The 27,886-nt window shown below is 39.7% G+C and overlaps 7 non-coding genes across 7 annotated transcripts; all 7 read right to left on the bottom strand.

Moving 5' to 3' along the window:
- Nucleotides 1–17,664: 17,664 nt before the first annotated feature.
- On the bottom strand, nt 17,665–17,738 carry TRNAT-AGU. Its single transcript has one exon. It is a non-coding gene; the product is annotated as a tRNA-Thr (tRNA).
- Nucleotides 17,739–18,757: 1,019 nt separating this feature from the next.
- TRNAT-AGU lies at nt 18,758–18,831 on the bottom strand. Its single transcript has one exon. It is a non-coding gene; the product is annotated as a tRNA-Thr (tRNA).
- Nucleotides 18,832–20,644: 1,813 nt separating this feature from the next.
- TRNAT-AGU lies at nt 20,645–20,718 on the bottom strand. The gene has a single exon. It is a non-coding gene; the product is annotated as a tRNA-Thr (tRNA).
- A 223-nt stretch (nt 20,719–20,941) lies between these two features.
- TRNAT-AGU lies at nt 20,942–21,015 on the bottom strand. Its single transcript has one exon. It is a non-coding gene; the product is annotated as a tRNA-Thr (tRNA).
- Nucleotides 21,016–24,086: 3,071 nt separating this feature from the next.
- Nucleotides 24,087–24,160, bottom strand: TRNAT-AGU. Its single transcript has one exon. It is a non-coding gene; the product is annotated as a tRNA-Thr (tRNA).
- Nucleotides 24,161–26,926: 2,766 nt separating this feature from the next.
- On the bottom strand, nt 26,927–27,000 carry TRNAT-AGU. The gene has a single exon. It is a non-coding gene; the product is annotated as a tRNA-Thr (tRNA).
- A 489-nt stretch (nt 27,001–27,489) lies between these two features.
- TRNAT-AGU lies at nt 27,490–27,563 on the bottom strand. The gene has a single exon. It is a non-coding gene; the product is annotated as a tRNA-Thr (tRNA).
- Nucleotides 27,564–27,886: the final 323 nt, after the last annotated feature.

Below are 27,886 nucleotides of genomic sequence, written 5' to 3'. Positions count from 1 at the left end.
GAAATCCAATCTGCAGGCACCTGCCTATGTGTCTGCCGCTTGCACTCTACCATATTCATTCCACGCTTTTTTAGGACTTTCTAAAAGTGCCGGTATGAGAAATGAAATAAAGGAGTTGAGAATGCCTCATTGAAAGGAAGATCTCTGGGAGCCTTCACTCGTCAACCTAAAAACAGGAAGAAGCTCGTCTTGAAGATGAAGACGTAGGAGGATGGGAATGAGGTGCAACCGATTAAGAGGCGATCAGGAGGTGTTCAAAGCGCCTTGCCTGACTTCCGCCAGAAATAGAAGATTTATTGCTTGCTCTGGTTATAAGCGGTTAAGGTAAGGGAACCAACTTTCAATCATACTTCTCATTTTGCCTTGCTCATGGCACTTCTTTCTTCGTCACTCGCCCTTCCTCACAACATAAGGTTTAGTGCCCTCCCTTCGATTAGCTCTCCGCAACAAACAGAGGAACGAGAATGAATATGCGCTTATGTGCTGCGCTTCGACTTAGTCCTCTAACTCTACCTTTAGTCGGACCAACCACCATCTCCTTCCTAGGAAACCATTTGCCTTTTCATTCCTTTCCTAGATAAGCTATCCTCTCTAGGCGGACCTACCTTTATCAATGAAGGGGCCCGTTGTACTCTTTCCCATTTTTTTTTAGTTTATAGCTCCTGGAACTAGCACACCATGGGTCGGGCTCTCGATCAACATAGATGGGCGATGTGGATAGGGTAGAAGAGAACCGGGCAGTACCTCATACTATGCCTTCCACTATAGAAGTCGGAATCCTCCTTCTCCAGGGGGGTCACAATGGTGAAAGATTCGGAAAAGGATTCCTCTATGAACGGGCTGAGAGATCCGGCATAACACTCACAAAAGCTTCTTTAATCATCTTTGCAGACTTGCGCCAGTTGTCCTTTAACAATCCTTAATAGTAGATCCAATTCCGGCATCATGTAGAACTAAGATCCCAAGTACTAATCAATGAAGCCCCGAAAACAAACCTCTTTGCAAAAGAGACACCATAGGGGAGGTAATTCGATTGAGAGAGAATCTATCAGTTACTTAGCGTGACACAGCTACCTACGCCGACATGTGTATGTGTACAGGAGCGGGTGCGGGAGCTACCCCCTGGTGCTTTGCCGGAAGCCCTTCATCCATCTCAATATATGGACGCAAAGGCTTTCTCCGAACATCAAAACACTTCTGGATTTCGGGCCCTACTGAGAAAGGGGAGAACCTGCCGCTTCGGATGAATTCTTTTTTTTTTGTGCTTTTCGGTATACCAGTGAGAGATCTGTTCCGATGGCCTCCGGCCACTGTCAAAGCCGATAGGTTTTGGGTTTTTCAAAAAAAATCCTTAGTCGAAGATCTGGCATTAAATGCTTCTGAATTCAATTCAAAAGATGTCCGAATCAAAATTCCGAAAAAGTGGTAGTCATAGGACATATCTCAAGCCAGCGAGAAAGCCAAGTTTGAAAGGTTAAGTTCATTTGCTCCTTACTTAGGATTGTCCGAGGAGTTCATAGTGAAATTCTCCCTACGAAAATTCTCCTTCTACTCATCCGGCGAGCCCATATAGGCCTTATCTTGGGAGTTATCTTGCACTTCAGCCCTTGGGAGAAAGGTTACAGACAGCCCTATCTCTGTCAAGCACTCTTATGAGAATAGGAGTATTGAAAGCATTTCATTGAAAGGTAAAGGAGCAGTATCAAATAAACCAGCTCTATATCATAAGCCAAAGAGGGGAGATGAGATATTGAGTAGGTAGTAGATATGGCTTTTGGTCTCCCATATGCTTAAAAAGTAGTGTATGGAGGGGAAAGGGAAAGCTCGACTCTTACAGAGGGAAGTCCTTTACTTCGGACGTAGGTTGAAAGCCTATTCCAGTCCTTAGCCCTTTTGTTTACCTTACTAAAGATCCCCGAATCCGAATATAATGAATGAGATATCCTTTCGGTTAAGAAGAACGAAAGAAGACGATTAGAGTCTAAGGGACATTTCTTATCGTGGATTCTGTGCATCCATTCTAAGATCGTACATTCAATTAAGAATGAAGTATGTGAGTCTTTTTTTAGAATTTAGATTAGAGCTCGCTCTCTCAGTCCACTAGAAAGACAAGCCAATGCCAATACCAGGATTGGGAAACCCAAGGCCAGGGCTAAGGCAAAGCCAATGGCTAAGGCCAAGGCCAATGACAATTACAAAATACAAAATCCCCCAAATCTAAATAACGTACAAGCAACGGCTCGTTAGAGCCAGGGCAACTATCAACGGCTCGTAGAGCAACAAACAACGGCTAAAGCCAGATCAAATAATGTACGGCTAGAAGATGTCCAAGGAGAAATCAGAAATAAACCACCACATCGCGTAGATAAATCTAAAATCCGTTAATACGTTATTTCAGATTTATCATTGTACAAGCAACTCCACAAGCTTTAAAAGTAGATTATGAATTGTACACTTGACACTCACCTATTTTTTTATAGATAGTAAGAATCTATTTTTATTTGTCATTTCTTATTCTAGTATTCTAATTAGCCTATTCTTTCTTTTTCATCGGTGGGGGATAATCCATCCGTATCAAAGGTAGCTCATTCCTCTTGCTTCGGCACGCTTTGTTCCTAAAGATCCCTCTTTCATCGGTATTGAGCCTAACTAAAAGGTATCATCTGATTCTTCCTATCCTCGGGATCGGGCGGAGGCCTGAAATCAGTAGGGCAATAACATAGCTATTATCAATGTTGCAAAACACGCTAGGCGCCCCCTAGGCGCCGATTAATCGGCGCCTAGGCGCTGATTTTTTATTTTTTATTTTTATTTTTTTTTAATTAAAAATAAAATTTAAAATTTAAAATTTTTAAAATTTAGTAATAAAAAATAAGGTTTCTATAGTTATTTCTTAGAAATTATTTACGAAAGTGGTTGTAAAAGTGTTCAAAAGATTGTTTAAACCATCTAAATACATAAAAAACTAAAATTAAGATTTAAAGAAGCATTTTTTTGAGAAATTAGTGGACCAAACCGCCTTCGGACGTTTGCGGTGGATAGATCTCGAAAAAATACGTGATTTGAAAAAAAAATTGTCCAAATCGGACAACTGAGTCAAAAGTTATGCCTTCCGAAACTTTTCCGACATTTTCAAAAAAAAAAAAAAAAAAAACCGCCGAACCGCCGAACCGGCCGGCCGCGGAGGAGGCCGTTCCTCGCGGCGGCGCAATGGCGCCTAGCGCCTAGGCGCGATTTTTGCAACATTGGCTATTATTGACCTGACCCCTATTACTTAAGCCTACTCTTTCTTCAAGATACGAAACGAGCAACCGGAAATGGCTGTCCCTATTGTATTTTAGATGGAGTCATCAACAGGGCTAAGAATCTTACCTTTACTTAGAGAGGGGTAGCGGTACCACGCTCTTCCGTGCTCGTAGGTTGACTCCCCACTTTCCCAGTAGCTAACTTTCATGTTTGGTTTTTTCTCTTCCTTGGTTGCTTGCCCGAAGGAAATGGAAGGAGTGAATAGCCGTAAGCCGTACGCAGAAGAGAGAGAATCTGTCAGTCTTTAGAGTGCAGAGGGACTGACTTTCCTCGCATAAAATCCCGTATTTCTTTTTGCTTGTCTTTTTTAGAATCAGATAACTTTGTGGTAATAAAATAAGATAACCGTGGTGAATACGGGACCGGTGTCAAAAGAGACTAGAGCTTAGCCTCGTAGGGTAAACCAAACCATGCCTCGCAGCATTTATTTATTCTTTTCATTCTCAGAAAAATATCCAGAAAGACTGAACGCCAACCAAATAGGAAGCTTAATCCAATCCTCCACTTCGGAACGGGCTCGAGAGCTTCAATCAGACTTAGGGAGCGGGGAAAGCGGCAGAAGGGCGGTCTCCGGGTTGGAGGGGTAAATAGTTTGGAGTCTTCAAGGAGCCGCCCGGGGGGGAATTGAAGGGGGGTAACGATCCTTCTCTGCGGCCTTCCTTCCCTGCCCAAAAATTCCTTCAAGGAATTTAGTAAGGGGCAGACCTTAATCTGAATACGTATTGTTAATACTTCAAATTCAGTAATACAAAACTAACGTTTTGAACAACCTCATGATAGATACCATTAAAGGAGGTTTAAACAGGCCTTTAGGGCTCAATAAACGGGTATAGAGGGAGTTCCATTCATATTCACAATGATAAACCATGGGGGAAGAACCTTAAAGAGAATTCAATTATTACTAAGCCCTGCCCCTAACTTATCAAGAACAGAAACCGGACTCAACTGGACTTCACTGAGGGAAACACTGGACCGAGGGCGAAGCTCTGCTTTTCCCACCACCTCCCAGAGTATTATCCGAGTTTTAGATGCCCTTAAAAGGACTTGAAGACCACTAAGGAATCGCTAGAAACAGTAACAAGTAGTCCAATGAGGACCGAAGTGAAAGAGAAGTTTTGGAGAAGATTGTTTGAAGGAAGCGATAGGACTGATCGGGTGATTAGTCAAAAAGGAAGACGCGTAGCGTCACATTACTCATGCACAACGGCTTCAACAAGAACTATATGAATAGCTAAGTAGCGCTAGTCTAAACTAGAAGCCGTTGCTTGTTCGATGACTGACCTTTCTATCCGCCTTTATAGAACTGCTAAATAACCTGAAAGCTATAAAGCAAGTCAGCATCAGCGCTAGCGTAGGGGCTGACCTATAAAGAGTAATGGGAGCCCTCGGCGATTGAGAGGAATGGTCCAATCGGTTGGTGAAATTAGTATTCTAAATATTCCATATACCTTTCAACTTGATTTCCTTAACAAACTTCTAAATAACCTAAAAGAGAAGGGAAGGAGGAAACACAGGCTACTAGCAGAGTAGTACAACTTCACCCAGTATTCCAAATTCCTGTAGCTAAGACGAGACGGCTGTGATTGGCAGTAGGGATACTAAAAAGGGTCTTCCTCTGCCGGAGGTGTCTTTGAAAGAATATTCCTAGGGCCCTTGTTAATAAATAGAGGCAGACTAGTAAATCCCGGTGGGGTTCCCATAAATAACCAAGTTGGAATGGGAAAGGGACCACCCGAACTACCGCCTCAAGAAGCGAGCTACCGGTTGACACCAATAATCTTAATGCCGGAACCGACAGAAACTCATTAGAATTTCTACTCGGGGATGGGAGGGCGCCTCGGCTCGCAGGGTAGACCAGCCAGGGACGATGGGGCGTGCCGGAAACATGCCATTGGAAAGCCTACGGGGAAAATAGTACCAGAGGGGCCAAAAGCTGAAATAGAGCATTTCTCCAGAGGCAAATGAGGGAAATGCGACAGGCTAGAGGCTCAAATGCTTTATCTTCCTTGCAGGACAACCCTATAGAATAGGACTTCAAAGACAAATTCCTCCCCGCTAAACTAGACTTTCGACAGTGGCTCCATACGGTATCATAAGCCCAGGACTTGACTAGGAGGTAGTTGCGCCACTCATTCTCTTAGGTCGTCTCAAAGCGCTTAGTCTTGGGTCAACGAGCTTAGTGGAAAGGTCAGGGGTTTGATCAATAGCATCGATTCTTTCTTTCTCTCTACCCGACCTGCCCTGTCATGTCGGTATAGAAGTGTCATAGAGATGACTACTGATAGTTGAAGAAGGGGATCCGAGTCTGAACCTTCATCTTCTGACGCCAACTCCAAGAATTAGTCGATTAGCAGGGTTTCAGTGCTGAGTTGACAAACTAAAGGTCCGGGTCTCCGAGCTTAGCCGCTAGGCGAAGGGTAGACGGAAGAAGGTCTCCGAAAGCCCTCTTTCCAGCTTCGAGAAGAACGGGCACTCAAACCTATCTTTCATCAACCAAGAAAGCAAGAAGAGCGGCTTCAAGCCCAATCGAACATCAATCACTTCATGGACGCTATTGATTGAGTAGCCAACCCCAGCAAGAAGAAAGGGGAGCGGAAAGACACCGATTCCGACTCTAATCTCAGGCTTCATTGGTAAGGTAAGGAAGCTACGCAGCTCCAACATCGAATCGGGCAATTCCTCTTCAAGCCCTTGTGACATCAACAAACAAAGCGAGTTTAGGGCGAACAACTGCTTTTTCGGAGATGACTTCTGTCAATAGGCAAGTAGCGCTTTTCATATGAGTAGTAGGGCGAGAGAAGATAGGGATTTCTCCCCTCTCTCTAAAATAGCTAGAGTATACTCGATAGCATATCGATGAGAGAGCCCGACTTTGGGGATCCTAATTTCCGGGGTGGTATCTGTAATGGGTTAAGCTGTAATAAGCACGTACCTTTAATGGTTGGAAAGGGCCAGGAGATTCCAGTTCCTAGTTGATTCCCTCTTCCACCTTTTCTATCTATCATTAAAAGTAGGTAGGGTGGCCGTCGATCGATGAATTGAGAAAGATAGGACCGAGGATTCTATTGAAATAGACAAAGCTATCGATGGTCACATTGAGACGGAGGGAAGTATGCCCCCTTCTTCCTTTTTTTGTTCGGATGAGACGGTAGTGAGCAATCAATAGAGAGCAAGGGATGCTAGCGCTCTGATCCTAGTATTCCTCGCTTCAGTAGATTTAGGAAGCTTTGGCATCCGGACATATTACGATAGCTAGACGGGGTGGGATTTTCTATCGGATGGTTATTCATCAAGTGGATCCTTTGCCTCTTACCTCAGTAGCTGGGCCCGGAAGGCGGTAACCGGCTTCGGTGAAAACTCTTCCAACAATCAATCGCGCTCTAGCCTCGCGTACGTAGGTAGCCTTTTGGCGCGCTATGTGCTGCTACGCGTATGCTTGCTCGCTTAGGCGCGCCCTTTCTTAATAGAATAGAGGGATGCTCTCAGCTAGCCTCAAACTTTGGAACAACTGAATCCTCATGCCTCTCCTCTTTCTTTATAAAGAAATAAGAGAATTGCTTTTTTATTCGTGCTTTCTAGTAATTAGAGGGAGAGCGCTCAGAGACCGGGCCACCAAAGGTCGGATGGATCGGCCTATTGAGAAAGACCGACCAGGTCGTAACCACTCCCCATTCATCCGAAATAGTATTTTAGTATAGAACAGAGGCATTCTAGGCCGACTACATGCCCATCTAGTGCAGTGGCTTGGAAACAAGCTACCTTGACCATCTTCCGAAGTTCTAAATAATCTACTGATCAAAGGCTGTAAGGGCGGACTGCTCTACATTCAGCCACACCAGAGTTCCCCCGAATCAATCTTCTTCTAGTTGCGGGACGAAATCCGACAGCTAATTGCTGGCTCTGAATAACCAGCCCAGCAAGAAGCTCAATTCTTCTATAACATAGGGGGCGGGCTTGCGCGTGAGCCGAATGGCGTAGGAGCACAAGAGTACTTCGCGCCACAACCATCTCCTTTTTATAGGTTTTACGGACCGATGCCTGCTGCTTCATCTGGGAGAAAAGAATCATAGATATGCCGGTCATTAGAAGGAAGAACCGCCATAAAAAGATTCCTCGTGTATCATCTGTAGCAAAACTATGAATGGGAGCTAGCAATCCGGACCGTATTGAAAAGGTTCCTGAGACACGGCATGGAAAAGTAACAATATTAAGAAATGAGGTCCAAGAATGAAGAAGGGGTAGAATTACTGAATGAATACGAGCTGTGGCTAATACCCGAGACATAAGAGAAGCATTTTCTACGGGATCCCAAAACCACCAGCCACCCCGACCTAATTCATGATAAGCTCACCAACTTCCTGGCAAAATGCCTACGGTTAAAAACCACCGACATGTCAAGATCCAAGTTAGAATTAGGCCCTGGTCCTGGTCCTGGTCAGAGAGCACTGTGTTCGCGCCGGCGGTCCAACAAAGAGGCGAAGTAGTGGTATCTTTCTTTCCATTACGAACGACACGCTTCGTCGCCTGCTCCCTCCCCGTGTCCACTAGCGCTCCTGTCCAGAGCGAAGAGAAGGCGAAAAAGCGCCGCCGAAGCAGCATAAGCAGGCTTCTATTGCTACGTAACAATAAAGCAGGATAGCATTTTGCGCCCACATGTTTGAATTTGAGGGTAAAGAGCTCGCAGGATCCGACGCATCCAACAGAGCGAAACAGTGTTCCATTCTTTTCAGCGGCATCCTTTCGCATTGGCGGCGAGTGGAGTGCCACAACCTCATTCATCATTTTTGATCTACATAAGGCAAAGCCCATAGCACTGGCGACATCTCCGGCATAAATGCAAGGAGGATGTATAGCTGATATAGGATCTTGTGGAACAGGATTTGATTCTGTAAGCGGTTCAGTACAAACGAAGAAATTTCGAACAAAAGGGTCGGAACTCGCTGATAGGAAAGAAAAGGAAAACAAAGCAATGCTAAGAGCTCCGTCAATCCACTGTTCATCGATAGACGAAGCTCTCTCTTTATCATCTCGTGCCAGATGCAACAAAGAATGAGTTATTTTTCCTTCTCGCGAATCACGGGAGCGCCTAGCGCCCAGAGGAGCAAAGCTCATTTTCCTTTCAGGGTAAAGCGGCGCGGCTGGCCCGTCAAAAGTCCGGTTCCTTCGCGAACGAAGTTCAGAATCAACAAGGGTTCGTAGAACGAAGGGAGTGTATAACTGGGGCGCAGCCCCACTTTTTTGTTCGTAACGAGGGAGAGATAGAATAGAGTTCTTCACGAAGTTCGAAACAAAGGAATAAAAAAAAGTTTCTCTATGGCCTCCTCGTTTTGAGACATTATGGCTTTGGGGTCGACCCCGGTAACAAAGAAGGAATCCATAAAAACTTAGGATCCGACACCATGATAAAATACTACCTTCATGATTAGACCATGTCCCTGAGATTTGATAAAAGAAAGGTGAATTAGTGGTTAATACGTTGTAATTGGATAAGTTATTAGGAATATGACGAAACGAAAGACCAAGGAAAGAAAGAAGAATACAAAAAAATGCAAGTGCTGCACCAAACACTGGTGGTTGTTTCTTGTTGTAAGTGAATGCAACGAAAAGACCCGGAAAAAATGAATAATGAAACAATTCATATATTGACATTTCGCGCTCATTTCCAAATTTTTGCTTTGTTATTCCCATCATCCGGTAACCACATGATGATCCACAAGAAAGGTGGCAGGATTCGAACCTATGGCCGGCCTGCCCCTGACCGGGTGGCCGAGTTAGCACCCCTCGTCGCCTCTGTACCCGAAACAGATGCGCTGCGCTACCCAGCGCGTAACCTTGTCTCCCCTACTCCTCTTCTGGTTGTGCCATTACCAATCGCGAGTAACCCCCGGTCCGGCCGCCCCTGACCTAAGAATAACAATTATCCTTATGACCAAACAAGGACCAGCTTACTTACTTCTCGAGCGATAGTTCCACGATCCCGACCAGCTACTTCTTGAGAGTAAGGGCATCAAAGCTTGCCCAACCTAGTAACCATTCCTCCTTTGATGACTCCCAGTAGAGAAAGCCTAAATTCTCCGATGTGGATTGAAAGGAAGTTGGGGATGGACATGGATCCTTCCGCCTATCCGGATTGTTGGAAATATAGCAATGGTTTTTGTATTTATTATTTCCAGAAGCAATCTTCACTGGCACAAGGATCTCCTCATAGCGACCTCCACTACGATAGAACCCGACAATGAGTCTACGAAGGCTTCGACTAGTGCGGGATAGGCTAATCACCAGACTGCTATGGAATAGGTTAATCGCTGGAGACAAGAACGAGCGAATCTAGTTTCGAGAGCATGCCTGAATCTAATAGGGGGCGTAGAGTTTCTAAGTGAAGGCAAACACAACTATATATGTAATATCCTAGCTGTCAGCAAGGCAGGTCCGCTATAAAGCCTACCGGCCAGAAAGTCCTTAAGAACGAGAAAGCCGACTAAAAGGCTATTCCATAACCGACTCTTGTTGCCGAGTCGAGGGGGCTTGGCTAGTACCAGGCTCTAAAAGAGTTTTCTTGCTCGCTCTGCGAAAAAGGTTTTCTTTCGTCAAGCGCCTGTCTGCTTTCACGAACGTATAGTAACTAACTAGCCCTAAACCGTAACTAAAACACTCTCTTCTCCAACGAAAGCCGCCATCCAGATTAAGAAGCGGAAGCGGAAAGAGTTTACTGAAGAGGTTTTCATCTACTGCCTCCCTAACTAGAAAGAAAGAGGGGATCAAAAAAGCTTGAAACTAGTAAGGCCTTTAATAACAACGGCTAAAGTGAAAAGCCTACCGCCCTTACCTCTTCTCTACCCGGACCTAATCCAAGCACTGAATCGATCAAGTTAGTTGGTTTCCGCTTTCATAACAAATAAGTCATAAAAGAAAGGTATATTCAAATAAACTTAGCTTACCAAGAGTTCCGGAACTAGAGAGATAAGAGATAGGAATTTCTCTCCATACGAGGAAACTTAGTCACGTCTATCTGATTGATCTCCTTGACCTGAGTCTCGATTTTAGCGATATTCCCTCTTTCTTTCAGGCTCAAGCTCTGTCTGGTCTTCCTTCCCCATTCCCCACAAGCTTCCGGTTCTGTACTCTGTTCGGACCAGAAGACTTGCAACACTGATTTACCGAAAAATACTGACAGCTTTCCGACTTTTCGTTCTGCCTCTACTAGTAAAGGGGCTTTTTTCTTACAAGAAGCTTGACTTAAAAGGCTTGAAAGAGTTTTTTCTATGATAGGCTTGAATTGAAAAAACAGTTCTAGAAAGACGCTGTAAATAATGAAAAATCCGTATTTCTTCTATAAAAAAAAAAAAAAAGCTATTCTCTAAGCCAACTTATACAAAAAAGTAGTCCTAAACCAAGGAAGACGCTTGAGTCTTTAGACTTAGACTCACGCACAACGGCTTCAACAAGAACTATATGAATAGTATAGCGTTGTAGCGCTAGTCTAAACTAGAAGCCGTTGCTTGTTTTGTTTTTTAGAATCTAAAAGGTCTCGTCTTTCCGCAATATATGGCAGAGGGACTGGTAGGTTCCTTTCTTCATTCGGATAAAGATGGCACTTCGTCGTTGAATGTGGAAGTTCGGGGCCACAGCACCTCCGTCTCCGGAATCCCCCGAATCAGATGTGGGGTCAATGGGAGGACCTTATCAACCATAGGAATGCCCGATCGACTCTCAATTGCTTGTGAAAGATAGCTATTCCTCCGCTTTGATGCTTTCTTCTGCTGATTCAATAGCAGCTCCCATTTCAGAAGACCGAAAGAGAGTAGCTGCCTTTCAAGCAGACTAAGAATCCGGTATTCCATACTATTCCCCCAACCTTGGGCAATTCTTTTCACAGCTAAGCTTATCGTTCTGCCATACTAGACTTTCTATTGATTGAGACCCATATTGAAAAAGAACTTTTTATTAATCAAGCAAGCATTCCCACCTCCATCACAACCGAAGCCAAGGTCTCTGCAGAAACCATAGCACCTCGCGTAAGGAGCTGGCTTAAGTGACTTCCTTTATTTGAACTGGTGGCGGTCAATTGAATCTTAGCCAGTGAATGAATTGCGCCAGTGAAAGTTCGAAAAGAGCGACTCGACTGTCAAGCAAAGATCGTTGGCTTTCTTTGCTCTGGGCGCGTACTTTCACTCCGGAGTGAAAATGCCAGCTATCTTGCTTTCTCTTTGCCTCTCTCTGAGCGGTGCTCCACAAAATGCTGACTGGTCCTCTCAAACCCCATATGCTTAAAAAAGCAATTCGAGACAAGAATGTTTGTAAAGTCCGGCGATGACTCGGGAAGAGTCAGCCCTTAGACAAATTCTCCTATCGGAGGAAGATGCCGGCCTGTAGGCTGTTTAGGGCTTTTTACCCCTTGTAGAAGGAGAAAGAGAAGGAAAAGAGCTAAGATTCAACCTTTAAGCCGGATAGGATTTTACATAGGTTGACTGGAAAAAGACTTTTTCTGCCGTCTTGCCTTTCATGGCGTAAGGGCGGTTTTGCCTATCTTTTTTCGTGAAGCCGACTTACCCACTATCGTAGAAAAACTGAAATTTTGATTCCTGGTGTGGTGTTTTGCATCCGAAACGAGAAAATGGAGGCGTCAAGCATCTATATGACCAAGAGGGCCATCCCACGAATTGGATTCGAACCAATATCAAGCTACTTTCCTTTTAGTAGATCGTGAGTGGGTCTGTCGTCCTCCTCATTATAGTCCGCCTAGAATCCATAGCATTTTGTCGGAATACATCCTGTCTTTTCACCTTAGTTGTCCTATGCATAGTCAGTATTATAGCCCCAATCATGGCTACTAATAAAATCAGACTAGAAACCAAAAACCAGACGAAATAGTAGGTATAAAGTAAATTGCCCAATGTTTCCAAATTAGTCCAACTTCGTACCTTTCCGGCATAAACCGTATATCTCAGAGAGGTCGTATTTCTTTGGGTTGGTAGTAATGGAATGCTTTCATTATCTAAAATGAAGAACATCTCCCACCAAAAGATCAGTCCAATAATACCACTCACTGGTAAATAGCGCAATACTTCTTCGTGAATCTCCGCTATTTGAATATGGAACATCATAACAACGAATAGGAATAAAACGGCTATAGCTCCTATATAAACTACTGGGAAGATCATAGCGAAGAAGTCGAGACCTAACAAAATAAGTAAACCTGAAGTGTTGCGAAAGACTGGGATGGGAAACAAAACGGAATGTACCGGATTTTTAGCACGTACAACCATCAAACCAGAGACCAAAACATGGGACATTCGACGAGAAAAGGCCAGTCACTGAACACCAGGCAAATACTTTTTGCACTAAGGCGACGGTATATAAAATATAGGCATACCTTATTTCATTTAGAAAAAAAAAAAGTTCTGTTAGGTTCTTAGTAGCAGCCCCCACCATTCGTTGAACTCATTCTCTGACACGAGATTCAATCTAAATACAAATCCTTATTTTCTATGGCTTGGATGACTCGCTTGTAGGGAACAAAGGCGTGAGTCCCCGAGGAGTCTAGACTCCTGCCATAGTTTATATAAGTTTTTTCACTTAGGCTAGTTCCTCCTGGATAAAACATAAAGCCTCTTATTTGGTGCCGTTTGTTTAGAACAGCATCGGGAGAAAAACCCTCGTTAACTAACATGGCATGGACACTTTCCTCCATAGTAATTTGGGCTGCGACAATGCTTCTCCATTCCATCGGGGTTAAGTTTTTTGCGATGGAATTGAGTGAGAGGCGATGCCCTAACTCTTCCATACGCTGTTGAGGGGGCATTAAGGGCCCACCTCGATCACCCTCAGGCTCTGGGGAGTGGGGTGCAGGTTGATTGACCGATGAGATACTTCTACTACGCCCGGAACTGGCCGAATCTTCTCCAAAATCAGAAGTATAAGTGAACCATTCCGAAGAGGCGTTGCCGGGTTTCCATGACCAAAAAGATCTGCACTCCCGGACGATCCCGTTACAGCGCAGGTCCCCATAAACAAAGTAAAGAACTCAGCGGCAAATCTTCCCAACCGATAGGGTTTATCATTGATATAGTTCAAGTACAATTGATATAGTTGAAGCGCAGTCAAAGTATGGTTTTTGGGGGTGGCATTTGTGGCGTCAACCGATAGGGTTTATCATTTTTCTAATTTCTTCTTTAGCCGAATGCGAGAGATTACCTTTTGATTTACCAGAAGCGGAAGAAGAATTAGTAGCGGGGTATCAAACCGAATATTCAGGCATCAAATTTGGTTTATTTTACATTGCTTCATATCTGAATCTACTAATTTCTTCATTATTTGTAACAGTTCTTTACTTAGGGGGTTGGAATCTTTCTATTCCATACATATTTGTTCCTGAGCTTTTTGACATAACTAAAAGGGGTAAAGTCTTTGGAACAATAGTAAGTATCGTTATTACATTAGCTAAAACCTTTTCGTTCTTGTTCATTTCTATTGCAACAAGATGGACTTTACCAAGGCTCAGAATGGACCAACTATTAAATCTTGGATGGAAATTTCTTTTTCCTATTTCTCTAGGTAATCTATTATTAACAACTTCGTCTCAACTTCTTTCACTGTAAAAGACTACAATATTCAAGATTGACGGCTTGCCTCAAACAAGAGAAAGAAACAAGCATAAATTTTTTATAGATATTCACGATATGTTCCCTATGGTAACTGAACTCAGGAATTATGGTCAACAAACAATACGAGTTTCCAGGTATATCGGCCAAGGTTTCGTGATTACCCTGTCCCATGCAAATCGTTTACCCGTAACTATTCAATGGCTATGAAAAATTGATCACACCAGAACGCTTTCGAGGCCGAATCCATTTTGAATTTGATAAATGCATTGCTTGTGAAGTTTGTGTTCGTGTATGTCCTATAGATTTACCTGTTGTTGATTGGCAATTGGAAACAGATATTCGGAAGAAACGATTGCTTAATTACAGTATTATTTTGGACTTTGTATATTTTGCGGTAATTGTGTTGAATATTGTCCAACAAATTGTTTATCAATGACTGAAGAATATGAACTTTCTATTTATGATCGGCATGAATTGAATTTTAATCAGATTTCTTTGGGTCGGTTACCAATGTCAGTAAAAAATTTCGAATTTACCTCAAATCAAAAATGAATAAACTATTGATTAAACAAAATTACCAATTACTAATATCAGTTTGGGTCTAAAAAAATTATATTCTTTTGCTTGGTCAATTCAACCTATTGATTGGTTAGTGAGACTCGTAACTTCGTTTGGCTAGAAAATTGATTTCTATGTTTAGATTATTGTTCTAGTAACTAGTCAAAATAATGATTTCAAAAAGAATAAATGAGATAAGAATAAACAGGGTTTTTCTTTGGATGAATAAAGAATGACATATGAATAACTTCTTTTTCCTGGTGAGGTCAATAAAATCATGAAATTCTTCGATTTCTATTTTTTTTAGAATTGATAAAAAATGGATTTACCTGGACCAATACATGATTTTCTTTTAGTTTTTTTAGGATCAGGTCTTATATTAGGGAGTATAGGAGTAGTATTATTTCCCAATCCAATTTATTCGGCCTTTTCGTTGGGATTGATTCTTGTTTGTATATCCTTATTCTATATTCTATCTAACTCCTATTTTGTAACTGCTGCACAACTACTCATTTATGTAGGAGCTATAAATGTTTTAATCCTTTTTGCTGTGATGTTCTTGAATGGTTCAGAATATTCAAATGATTTTCCTCTTTGGACCCTTGGAGATGGTATTACTTCACAAGTTTGTATAAGTCTTTTTATTTCACTAATTTCGACTATTCTAGATACGTCGTGGTACGGTATTATTTGGACTACAAGATCAAACCGGATTATCGAGCAAGATTTGATAAGCAATAGTCAACAAATTGGAATTCATTTATCAACAGATTTTTTTCTTCCATTTGAATTCATTTCAATAATTCTTTTAGTTGCTCTAATAGGTGCAATTGTTGTAGCTCGTCAATAAAAAAGTGATATTCAAATTTTCAAAGAATTCAAATAAAACTTGTACCCCACTCATTTTCCTTCAATTCTTTTTTTCCTGTATACTATATAAATCTAAAATTGAAAGCCTTTCTCTTTCAAAACGAATATTTTATGGATGCTAAGCTGGGGTCTAATCCTTCATACATGTGGCGGAGTATATGGGAAGCCCGAATTTTCCTTCTTTCAGGTGTCCGCTGGAGAGTAGGAAAAGGCAACTAAATCAATGTATGGGATGAGAACTTTACCCTCTTCCTTCAGAGTAAGCAGCCCTGCTAGGTGCAACTGGCCTGGCCTCAAACAAAGGGTAGTGATCTTCTTTATTTTTATAAAGGTTGCTGGAAAGAAAGAATTTCTTCTTCGACATATTTTTCTTGATTTTTTTGAAGTGGACATTAGAAGTGGCATGAGTCTTTTATGGCAAAATGAGAAGCCACTATTGCAATATAAAAAAAAAAAAGGATTTATTCTCTCAGATCTGCTTATCACTTGGCTATGAGCATCAAGGAAAGATTGGAAGATGGAGCCTCATCATCAAAAAGTCACATAGAAGCAGGTTTCTGGAAATAAGTATGGAATCTTAAGGTACCTCCTATGGTTCATTTCTTTATGTGGAAAGATTCTATATATATTCTTCCAGCAAACTTGTGTAGAGTTGTGGATGATCGTTTTTTGAAAGGTGTAATATTGAAGCTTATAAGGTCTGGAACTCCTTGTGGGAGTGCAGTGCTGTTAAGGATGTGTTTGGGGCATGCAAGATAAGATTCAATATTAGGAGTGGAATCTTGTTAAGATGAAATGGTTAGCTGTACTGAATGGAAGCCTTGGTTTTTTAAGTAAACAATAGGGTAAACTAGTCCCTCTGCCATACTCATCACGTGTGCCCTTGAAAAAGATTTTTGAAGTTCCCGTGCTATGGATGTACAACCCTTTTGTCCTCATTGTCTCATAGTTATGAAGCTTATACTTACGAACTTGATTCTATGTCATTTTTGGATTCATAAAAAGCAAGTCTAAACAAAAAGAATGTGAGCCCGATCTTTGCTACATGATTCAAAAAATCCCCACCTGTAAAAGACCAATATCACAAGACTTTGTATCAATATTCTAAAAACTCACTCACATCATGCATGTACGAGTCATGATTCAACTTAACCTATAAAGAGCTCCATCTGAATGAATTTGGCCCCTTAACGTATCGGGACTCCTTTTGAAAGCTAAGCACAAGATATATATGTTGAAGCCCATACCCATCCCATAAGGACCCGGGACTTTCTTGCCAACTTGGTCCAAGTACGCGAATGGGGTACAAGGAGTGGTCACTTGACGACTTAGAAGATTTATTGACTCAAGATGTGGCAAGAATGTCAATGATAAGAATCAGATAGTTATTAGGACTAAAGTGTACGACCCCTTTGAGGCACCAAAAAAAAAAAAAAAAACAGCGGTTGTGGTTACATTTATTAAAATGAACTAAATCAATTTTTTATTTAATTCCAGTTTGAATTTTAATATTCCAATACTTCTTAAATCTACATATTATATTTAATATTTAATTTATAAGTTTATAATATTTAATTTAAGAATTATTTCTTCGATATTATTGTAGTCTTGTTGTGTACTTTCGCGTTACTCTTGTTAAGTTTCCTGTAAAGAGATGAACTCAAGACCTCCCGCTTACTAAACAGGTGCTCTAACCAACTGAGCTACAAAAGCTAAGCATTGAACTTGAGAATCTCTCACGTCATTAAAGAACGTAACCAATGTGCAGACTTTCTTGCCAAATTGCGCCAAATGCGCGAATGGGTTACAAGGAATCGTCACATGAAAACTTGGAAGATCTCTTGACTCATAATGCGGAAGGAGTGTCTATCATAAGAATCAGATAGTTATTAGGACTAAAGGCGGACTTTCTTGCTAACGTGGGCACTGTGCACGAATGGGGTACAAGGAGTGGTCACATGACAACTTGAAAGATCTCCTGACTCATGATGTGGCAGGAGTGTGTATGATAAGAATTAGATAGTTATTAGGACTATAGATTACGATCCCATTGATGCACCCAAGCGAAAAAAAAAAAAAAAAAAAAAAAAAAAAAAAAAAAAAAAAGATTGTGGTTACATTTGTTAAAATGAGGTACATCAGTTTTTATTTAATTTAATTCCAATTGGAATATTTCATTACTTTTTAATTGTATATATTATATTGTAGACTTGTTGTGTACTTTCAAATTTATAATTTTATTCCAATTGCAATATTGCATTACTTTTTAATTCTATATTGTAGATTTGTTGTGTACTTTCTAATTTGTAATTTTGAAATTGAATATGGCTGTTTTTGAGAGTTGAACTCAAGACCTCCCGCTTACTAAACGGGTGCTCTAACCAACTGAGCTACAAGAGCTAAGCGATTAATTTGAGAAACTCTCAATTCTTGAGAGAACGAAATTAATATGCGGATTTTCTTGCCAACTTGGTCCAAGTGCGCGAATGGGGTACACGGAGTGGTCACATGACGACTTAGAAGATTTCTTGACTCAAGATGTGGCAAGAATGTCAATGATAAGAATCAGATAGTTATTAGGACTGAAGTGTACGACCCCTTTGAGGCACCAAAAAAGAAAAAAAAAAACAGCGGTTGTGGTTAAAATTTGTTAAAATGAACTAAATCAATTTTTTATTTAATTCCAATCTGAATTTTAATATTTCAATACTTCTTAATTCTATATATTATATTTAATCTTGAATTTATAAGTTTATAATATTTAATTTAAGAATTATTTCTTCGATATTTTTATTTGTAATTATTGTAGTCTTGTTGTGTACTTTCGAGTTGCTCTTGTTAAGTTTCTTTTCAAGAGTTGAACTCAAGACCTCCCGCTTACTAAACGGGTGCTCTAACCAACTGAGCTACAAGAGCTAGGCATTGAACTTGAGAATCTCTCACGTCATTAAAGAACGTAACCAATGTGCAGACTTTCTTGCCAAATTGCGCCAAATGCGCGAATGAGTTAAAAGGAATGGCCACATGACAACTTGGAAGATCTCTTGACTCATAATGTGGAAGGAGTGTCTATGAAAAGAATCAGATAGTTATTAGGACTAAAGGCGGACTTTCTTGCTAACGTGGGCCTAGTGCGCAAATGGGGTACAAGGAGTGGTCACATGACAACTTGAAAGATCTCCTGACTCATGATTTGGTAAGAGTGTGTATGATAAGAATTAGATAGTTATTAGGACTATAGATTACGATCCCATTGAGGCACCTAGGGGAAAAAAAAGAGATTGTGGTTACATTTGCTAAAATGAGGTACATCAGTTTTTATTTAATTCCAATAGGAATATTGCATTACTTTTTAATTCTATATATTATATTGTAGACTTGTTGTGTACTTTCAAATTTGTAATTTTGAAATTGAATATTGCTCTTGTTGAGAGTTGAACTCAAGACCTCTCGCTTACTAAACGAGTGCTCTAACAAACTGAGCTACAAGAGCTAAGCAATTAATTTGAGAAACTCTCACATCTTGAGAGAACGAAATTAATATGCGGATTTTCTTGCCAACTTGGTCCAAGTGTGCGAATGGGGTACAAGGAGTCACTATTGGAAATTCTGAAATTTCCGACCACCTGAAAGTGATCTTAAATCAAGTCGATAGCCTTGTTCCGACCACTTTTGGTATCCGAGAAAACCCTTGTTGCTATTTCCGACCACTTTTTACTTTCAACTAGATTTAAGATTACTTTCAGGTGGTTGGAAATTTCAGAATTTCCAGTAGTGAGTGGTCACATGACGATTTAGAAGATTTCTTGACTCGGGATGTGGCAAGAATGTCAATGATAAGAATCAGATAGTTATTAGGACTAAAGTGTACGACCCCATTGAGGCACCAAAAAAAAAAAAAAAAAAAAAAAACTGCGGTTGTGGTTACATTTGTTAAAATGAACTAAATCAATTTTTTATTTAATTCCAATTTGAATTTTAATATTCCAATACTTATTAATTCTATATATTATATTGAATCTTGAATTTATAAGTTTATAATATTTAATTTAAGAATTATTTCTTTGATATTTTTATTTGTAATTATTGTAGTCTTGTTGTGTACTTTCGAGTTGCTCCTGTTAAGTTTATTGTTAAGAATTGAACTCAAGACCTCCCGCTTACTAAACGGGTGCTCTAACCAACTGAGCTACAAGAGCTAGGCATTGAACTTGAGAATCTCTCACGTCATTAAAGAACGTAACCAATGTGCAGACTTTCTTGCCAAATTGGGCCAAGTGCGCGAATGGGTTACAAGGAATGGTCACTTGACAACTTGGAAGATCTCGTGACTCATAATGTGGAAGGAGTGTCTATGATAAGAATCAGATAGTTATTAGGACTAAAGGCGGACTATCTTGCCAACTTGGGCCTAGTGCGCGAATGGGGTACAAGGAGTGGTCACATGACAACTTGAAAGATCTCCTAACTCATGATGTGGCAGGAGTGTGTATAATAAGAATTAGATAGTTATTTGGACTATAGGTTACGATCCCATTGAGGCAACCAAGAAACAAAAAATAAAGATGTTGTGGTTACATTTGTTAAAATGAGGTACATCTGTTTTTATTTAATTCCAATTGGAATATTGCATTACTTTTTAATTCTATATATTATATTGTAGACTTGTTGTGTACTTTCAAATTTGTAATTTTGAAATTGAATATTGCTCTTATTAAGAGTTAAACTCAAGACCACCCGCTTACTAAACGGGTGCCCTAACCAACTGAGCTACAAGAGCTAGGCATTGAATTTGAGAATCTCTCACGACATTAAAGAACGTAACAATTGTTCGGACTTTCAGGCCAAATTGGGCCAATTGCGCGAATGGGTTACAAGGAATTGTCACATGACAACTTTGAAGATCTCTTGACTCATAATGTGGAAGGAGTGTCTATGATATGAATCACATATTTATTAGGACTAAAGGCGGAATTTCTTGCTAACGTGGGCCTAGTGCGCGAATGGGGTACAAAGAGTAGTCACATGACAACTTGCAAGATCTCCTGACTCATGATGTGGGAGAAGTGTGTATGATAAGAATTAGATAGTTATTAGGACTATAGATTACGATCCCATTGAGGCACCCAGGAAAAAAAAATAAAAAATAAAAAATAAAAATAAAAATAAAAAAAAAGATTGTGGTTACATTTGTTAAAATGAGGTACATGAGTTTTTGTTGTGTACTGTCAAATTTGTACTTGTTGTGTACTTTCAAATTTGTACTTGTTGTGTACTTTCAAATTTGTAATTTTGAAATTGAATATTACTCTCGTTGAGAGTTGAACTCAAGACCTCCCGCTTACTAAACGGGTGCTATAACCAACTGAGCTACAACAGCTAGGCATTGAACTTGAGAATCTCTCACGTCATTAAAGTACGTGTGGTCACATTTGCATTTTTTATTTAATTCCAATTTGAATTTTAATATTCCAATACTTATTAATTCTATATATTATATTTAATCTTGAATTTATAAGTTTATAATATTTAATTTAAAAATTCATTCATCCATATTTTTATTTTATTTGTAATTATTGTAATCTTGTTGTGTAATTTCGAGTTGCTCTTGTTGAGAGTTGAACTCAAAACCTCCCACTTACTAAACAGGTGCTCTAACCAACTGAGCTACAAGAGCTAGGCATTAAACTTGAGAATCTCTCACGTTATTAAAGAACGTAACAAATGTGCAGACTTTCTTGCCAAATTGCGCCAAGTGCGCGAATGGGTTACAAGGAATGGTCACATGACAACTTGGAAGATCTCTTGACTCATAATGTGGAAGGAGTGTCTATGAAAAGAATCAGATAGTTATTAGGACTAAAGGCGGACTTTCTTGCTAATGTGGGCCTAGTGCGCAAATGGGGTACAAGGAGTGGTCACATGACAACTTGAAAGATCTCCTGACTCATGATTTGGCAAGAGTGTGTATGATAAGAATTAGATAGTTATTAGGACTATAGATTACGATCCCATTGAGGCACCTAGGGGAAAAAAAAAGAGATTGTGGTTACATTTGCTAAAATGAGGTATATCAATTTTTCCTACTTTCAAATTTGTGATTTCGAAATTGAATATTGCTCTTGTCGAGAGTTGAACTAAAGACCTCCCGCTTACTAATAAGGTGCTCTAACCAACTGAGCTACAAGAGCTAAGCAATTAATTTGAGAAACTCTCACATCTTGAGAGAACGAAATTATTAATATGCGGACTTTCTTGCCAACTTGGTCCAAGTGCGCGAATGGGGTACAAGAAGTGGTCACAGGACGACTTAGAAGATTTCTTGACTCAGGGTGTGGCAAGAATGTCAATGATAAGAATCAGATAGTTATTAGGACTAAAGTCTACCACCCCTTTGAGGCACCATAAAAAAACAGAGGTTGTGGTTATATTTGTTAAAATGAACTACATCAATTTTTTATTTAATTCCAATTTGAATTTTAATATTCCAATACTTATTAATTCTATATATTATATTTAATCTTGAATTTATAAGTTTATAATATTTAATTTAAGAATTATTTCTTCGATACTTTTGTTTGTAGTTAATGTAGTGTTGTTGTGTACTTTCGAGTTGCTCTGTTATGGAATATAAATATAATATTTGGAATCTCTATAGATTAGGCAGTCTTAGGGATTTAGGTAGGTAAGGCATATGGAAACTTGATTCCTATTTGTAGTCTTCTAGCACCTATTTATAGGGCTCTATATTCTCTTTTCTATATGAGAGATATATAATACTTCTATTCACTTTCATACAATATATATTTTCTCATCCCTTGATTCTTCATCTCTGCTTCCGCATAACTGGCGGGTGGTTGTAAGTCTCCACCCTCCAGGCATTTGGATCTTTAAAATTCAACATGGTATCAGATCTTTTGGTTTATTATATCTTGTGAATTGTGTTGTTTGGTTAATTATTGTGGGTCCATAGGATTAGTTTCATATTTTGGTATGAGTTGAGTCAGTGTAGCTTGTTTAATGTGAATCAGTCCGGGTGCTGCAGTGATGGGCAGCACGGATGCTAGGAGGGATACGGACCTGGCATATGCCACGACAGTTATGGGAGGCCGATGGTTGAAGAAGAATTGGTTCGGGATGAACCAATTGTGTGCACCAGGAAAATAGGAAAACACTGGTGTTGGGCAGCGCTAATAATGGTTTGTGGTGCGAGAGGCAGGAGCACTGTGATGTTAGGTAGTGTTGATAACGGTGTGGGGTGTGAGTGGCAGGTGCGCTGTGGTGTTTGTCATGTTTTTGGCTTCGTGGAAGCTTAGTTGGTGCAACAGGTTGAACGGTGGACTGATTTGGCACAACGTGATTTGAAGATTGATCAAGTGGTTCGAGACATGGGTGTTGATCTCGAAGGTTATGACTCAAGATGTGAAGTCCTATGACTCATGTGATATATTTGTAACAAGCTGGGCATGATTGATATCTATGCTCTAGCTTGGGGGAGTGTTAGAAGTGAATAAAGTAGGGATATGAAGGGCCCAAGGCATATGAAAAGTCAAAGGAAGTGTCCTAAATGGATTTAACTTAGTTCTTTATTTAGTTATTTTGGGTTATCACTTATTTGTGTAACAAGTTGGGCATGATTAAAATCTATGCTCCAACTTGAGGGGGAGTGTTATGGAATATAAATATAATATTTGGAATCTCTATAGATTAGGCAGTCTTAGGGATTTAGGTAGGCAAGGCATATGGAAAGTGGAGACTTCATACAATATATATAATACTTCATCTCTGCTTCCGCATAACTGGCAGGTGGTTGTAAGTCTCCACCCGCCAGGCATTTGGATCTTTCAAATTCAACATTTTAGAGAGTTGAACTCATGACTTCCCGCTTATTAAACAGGTGCTATAACCAACTAAGCTATAAGAGCTAAGCATTGAACTTGAGAATCTCTCACGTCATTAAAGAACGTAATCAATGTTCGGACTTTCAGGAAAAATTGGGCCAAGTGCGCGAATGGGTTACAAGGAATGGTAACATGACAACTTGGAAGATCTCTTGACTCATAATGTGGAAGGAGTGTCTATGATAAGAATCAGATAGTTATTAGGACTAAAGGCGGAATTTCTTTGCAACTTGGGCCTAGTGCGCGAATGGGGTACAAAGAGAGGTCACATGACAACTTGAAAGATCTCCTGACTCTTGATGTGGCAGGAGTGTGTATGATAAGAATTAGATAGTTATTAGGACTATAGGCTACGATCCCATTGAGGCACCCAAGAAAAAAAAAAAAAAGAGGCCGTGGTTACATTTATTAAAATGAGGTACATAAATATTGCTCTTGTTGAGAGTTGAACGGGTGCTCTACCCAACTGAGCTACAAGAGCTAAGCGATTAATTTAAGACACTCTCACATCTTGAGGGAACGAAACTAATATGCTGACTTTCTTGCCAACTTTGTCCAAGTGCGCGAATGGGGTACAAGGAGTGGTCACATGACTACTTATAAGATTTATTGACTCAGTATGTGGCAGGAATGTCAATGATAAGAATCAGATAGTTATTAGGACTAAAGCTTACGATCCCTTTGAGGCACCCAAAAAAAAAAACAGAGGTTGTGGTCACATTTGTTAAAATAAACTACATCAATTTTTTATTTAATATTCCAATACTTATAAATTTCTATATATTATATTTAATCTTGAATTTATATGTTTATAATATTTAATTTAAAAATTCTTTCATCCATATTTTGCTCTTGCAGAGAGTTGAACTCAAGACCTCCCGCTTACTAAACGAGTGCTCTAACCAACTAAGGTACAAGAGCTAAGCATTGAACTTGAGAATCTCTCACGTCATTAAAGAACGTAACCAATTTGCAGACTTTCTTGCCAAATTGGGCCAAGTGCGCGAATGGGTTACAAGGAATGGTCACATGACAACTTGGAAGATCTCTTGACTCATAATGCGTAAGGCGTGTCTATGATAAAAATCAGATAGTTATTAGGACTAAAGGCGGACTTTCTTGCCAACTTGGACTTAGTGCACGAATAGGGTACAAGGAGTGGTCACATGACAACTTGAAAGATCTCCTAACTCATGATGTGGCAGGAGTGTGTATGATAAGAATTAGATAGTTATTAGTACTATAGGCTACGATCCCATTGAGGCAACCAAGAAAAATAAATATATAAATAAATAGGTTGTGGTTACATTTGTTTTTATTTAATTCCAATTTGAATTTTAATATTCCAATACTTATTAATTCTATATATTATATTTAATCTTGAATTTATAAGTTTATAATACTTAAATTTAAGAATTTTTTTTCATCCATATTTTTATTTGAAATTATTGTAGTCTTGTAGTGTACTTTCGAGTTGCTCTTCTTAAGAGTAGAAATCAAGAACTCCCGCATACTAAACAGGTGCTCTAACCAACTGAGCTACAAGAGCTAGGCATTGAACTTAAGAATCTCTCAAGTCATTAAAAATTGTAACCAATGTGCGACTTTCTTGCCAAATTGGGCCAAGCGCGCGAATGGGTTACAAGGAATGGTCACATGACAACTTGGAAGATCTCTTGACTCATAATGTGGACGGAGTGTCTATGATAAGAATTAGATAGTTATTAGGAGTAAAGGCGGACTTTCTTGCCAACTTCGGCCTAGTGCGCGAATGGGGTACAAGGAGTGGTCACATGACAATTTCAAAGATCTCCTGACTCATGATGTGGCAGGAGTGTGTATGATAAGAATTAGATAGTTATTAGGACTATAGGCGGACTTTCTTGTCAACTTGGGCCAAGTGCGCGAATGGGGTACAAGGAGTGGTCACATGACAACTTGAAAGATCTCCTGACTCATGATGTGGCAGGAGTGTGTATGATAAGAATTACATAGTTATTTGGACTATAGGCTACGATCCAATTGAGGCACCCAAGAAAAAAAAAAGATTGTGGTTACATTTGTTAAAATGAGGTACATAAGTTTTTATTTAATTCCAATTGAATATTGTTCTTGTTGAAAGTTAAACTCAAGACCTCCCGCTTACTAAACGGGTGCTCTAACCAACTGAACTACAAGAGCTAAGTAATTAATCTGAGAAACTCTCCCTTCTTGAGAGAACGAAACTAATATGCGGACTTTCTCGCCAACTTGGTCCAAGTGCGCGAATGGGGTTCGAGGAGTGGTCACATGACGACTTAGAAGATTTCTTGACTCAGGATGTGGCAGGAATGTCAATGATAAGAATCAGATAGTTATTAAGACTAAATCCTACGATCCCTTTGTGGCACCAAAAAAAAAAAAAAAAACAGAGGTTGTGGTTACATTTATGAAAATGAACTACATCAATTGTTTATTTAATTCCAATTTGAATTTTAATATTCCATTACTTATTAATTCTATATAGGAATAAAGGTTAAATAGGCCATCGAACTGCGCACTATAATGCAATTAGGCCACTGAAAATAAAAAACCAACAATTTGGTCCCTAAACTAATCAATTTCAAACAATTCTTCCAATTTGAAGGTTTTCAACAAGTCAACTGGTCATCCTCCCAAATTAACTATCTTTTAGAAAATAAAATTTAAAAATTAATTATTATTAAAATAAATAAAACTGGACTCCGACCGTCGGTTTCTTCATCTCCATGGCTGGAACAAAGAAACTCTTTGTCTCCACTGCCAAAGACCTGTTGGAGGTTCAGTGGCGCTCCACTGCCAGAGACCTGTTGGAGGTTCAGTGGCCTAATTAAATTGTTAATTACTTTCAAATTGCTCTTGTTGAAAGTTGAACGCAAGTACTCCCACTTACAAAACGGGTGCTCTAACAAACTGAGCTATAAGAGCTAGGCATTGAACTTGTGAATCTATCAAGTCATTAAAGAACAAAACCAATGTGCGAACTTTCTTGCCAACTTGGGCCAAGTGCGCGAATGGTTTACAGGGAATGGTCACAGGGCAACCTGGAAAATCTCCTAACTCATAAATTATTAATTACTTTCAAATTGCTCTTGTTGAAAGTTGAACTCAAATACTCTCACTTACTAAACGGGTGCTCTAACCAACTGAGCTATAAGAGCTAAGCATTAAACTTGTGAATCTATCACGTCATTAAAGAACGAAACCAATGTGCGGACTTTCTTGCCAACTTGGGCCAAGTGCGCGAATAGTTTACAAGGAATGGTTACATGACAACTTGGAAGATCTCCTGACTCATAAAGTGGCAAGAATGTCTGTGATAAGAATCAGATAGTTATTAGGACTAAAGGCGGACTTTCTGGCCAACTTGAGCCTAGTGCAAAAATGGGGTACAAGGAGTGGTCACATGACAACTTGAAAGATCTCCCGACTCATGATGTAGTAGGTGTGTCTATAATAAGAATTAGATAGTTATTAGGAATAAAGACTACGATCCCATTGAGGCACCCAAGAAAAAAAAAATGGGGGGGGTTGCGGTTACATTCGGTAAAATGAGGTACATCAATTTTTATTTAATTCCAATTTGAATATTGCATTACTTATTAATTCTATATATTATATTGTAAACTTTTAATGTACTATCAAATTTGAAATTTTGAAATTGAATATTGCTCTTGTTGAGAGATGAACTCAAGATCTCCCGCTTACTAAACGGGTGCTCTAACCAACTGAGCTACAAGAGCTAAGCAATTAATTTGAGAAACTCTCACATCTTGAGAGAACGAAACCAATGTGTAGACTTTCTTGTCAACTTGGGCCAAGTGCACGAATGGCTTACAAGGAATGGTCATATGACAACCTGGAAGATCTCCTGATTCAAAGTGGCAGGAATGTCTATGATAAGAATCAGATAGTTATTTGGACTAAAGGCGTACAAGTGGCAGAAATGTCCATGATAAGAATCAGATAGTTATTTGGACTAAAGGCGGACTTTCTTGCCAACCTAAGCCTAGTACGCAAATGGGGTACAAGGAGTGGTCACATGACAACTTGGAAAATCTCCTAACCCATGATGTGGCAGCAGTGTCTATAAAAAGAATTAGATAGTTATTAGGACTAAAGGCTACGATTCCATTGAGTAGAAAAAAAAAAAAGAAGTCGTGGTTACATTTCTTAGAATGAGGTACATCAATTTTGACTTGTAATGTACTATCAAATTTGAAATTGAATATTGCTCTTGTTGAGAGTTGAACTCAAGACCTCCCACTTACTAAACGAGTACTCTAACCAACTAAGCTACAAGAGCTAAGCAATTAATTTGAGAAACTCTCACATCTTGAGAGAACGAAACCAATGCGCAGACTTACTTGCCAACTTGGTCCAAGTGTGCGAATATGGTACAAGGAGTGGTCACATGACGACCTAGAAGATCTCTTGACTCAGGATGTGGGAGGAGTGTCTACGATAAGAATCAGATAGTTATTAGGACTAAAGGTTACGATGCCTTTGCGGCACCCAAAAAATAAAAAAAAAATAAAATAAAATAAAAAACTGAGGTTGTGGTTACATTTGTTAAAATGAACTACATCAATTTTTTATTTAATTCCAATTTAAATTTTAATATTCCAT

This window comes from Ipomoea nil, unplaced genomic scaffold (genome assembly GCF_001879475.1).
Source record: "Ipomoea nil cultivar Tokyo-kokei standard unplaced genomic scaffold, Asagao_1.1 scaffold3170, whole genome shotgun sequence".
NCBI classification, from domain to species: domain Eukaryota; kingdom Viridiplantae; phylum Streptophyta; class Magnoliopsida; order Solanales; family Convolvulaceae; genus Ipomoea; species Ipomoea nil.
Note: the sequence above shows the minus strand (reverse complement) of the source record. Positions and strands in the feature narration are given on the sequence as shown.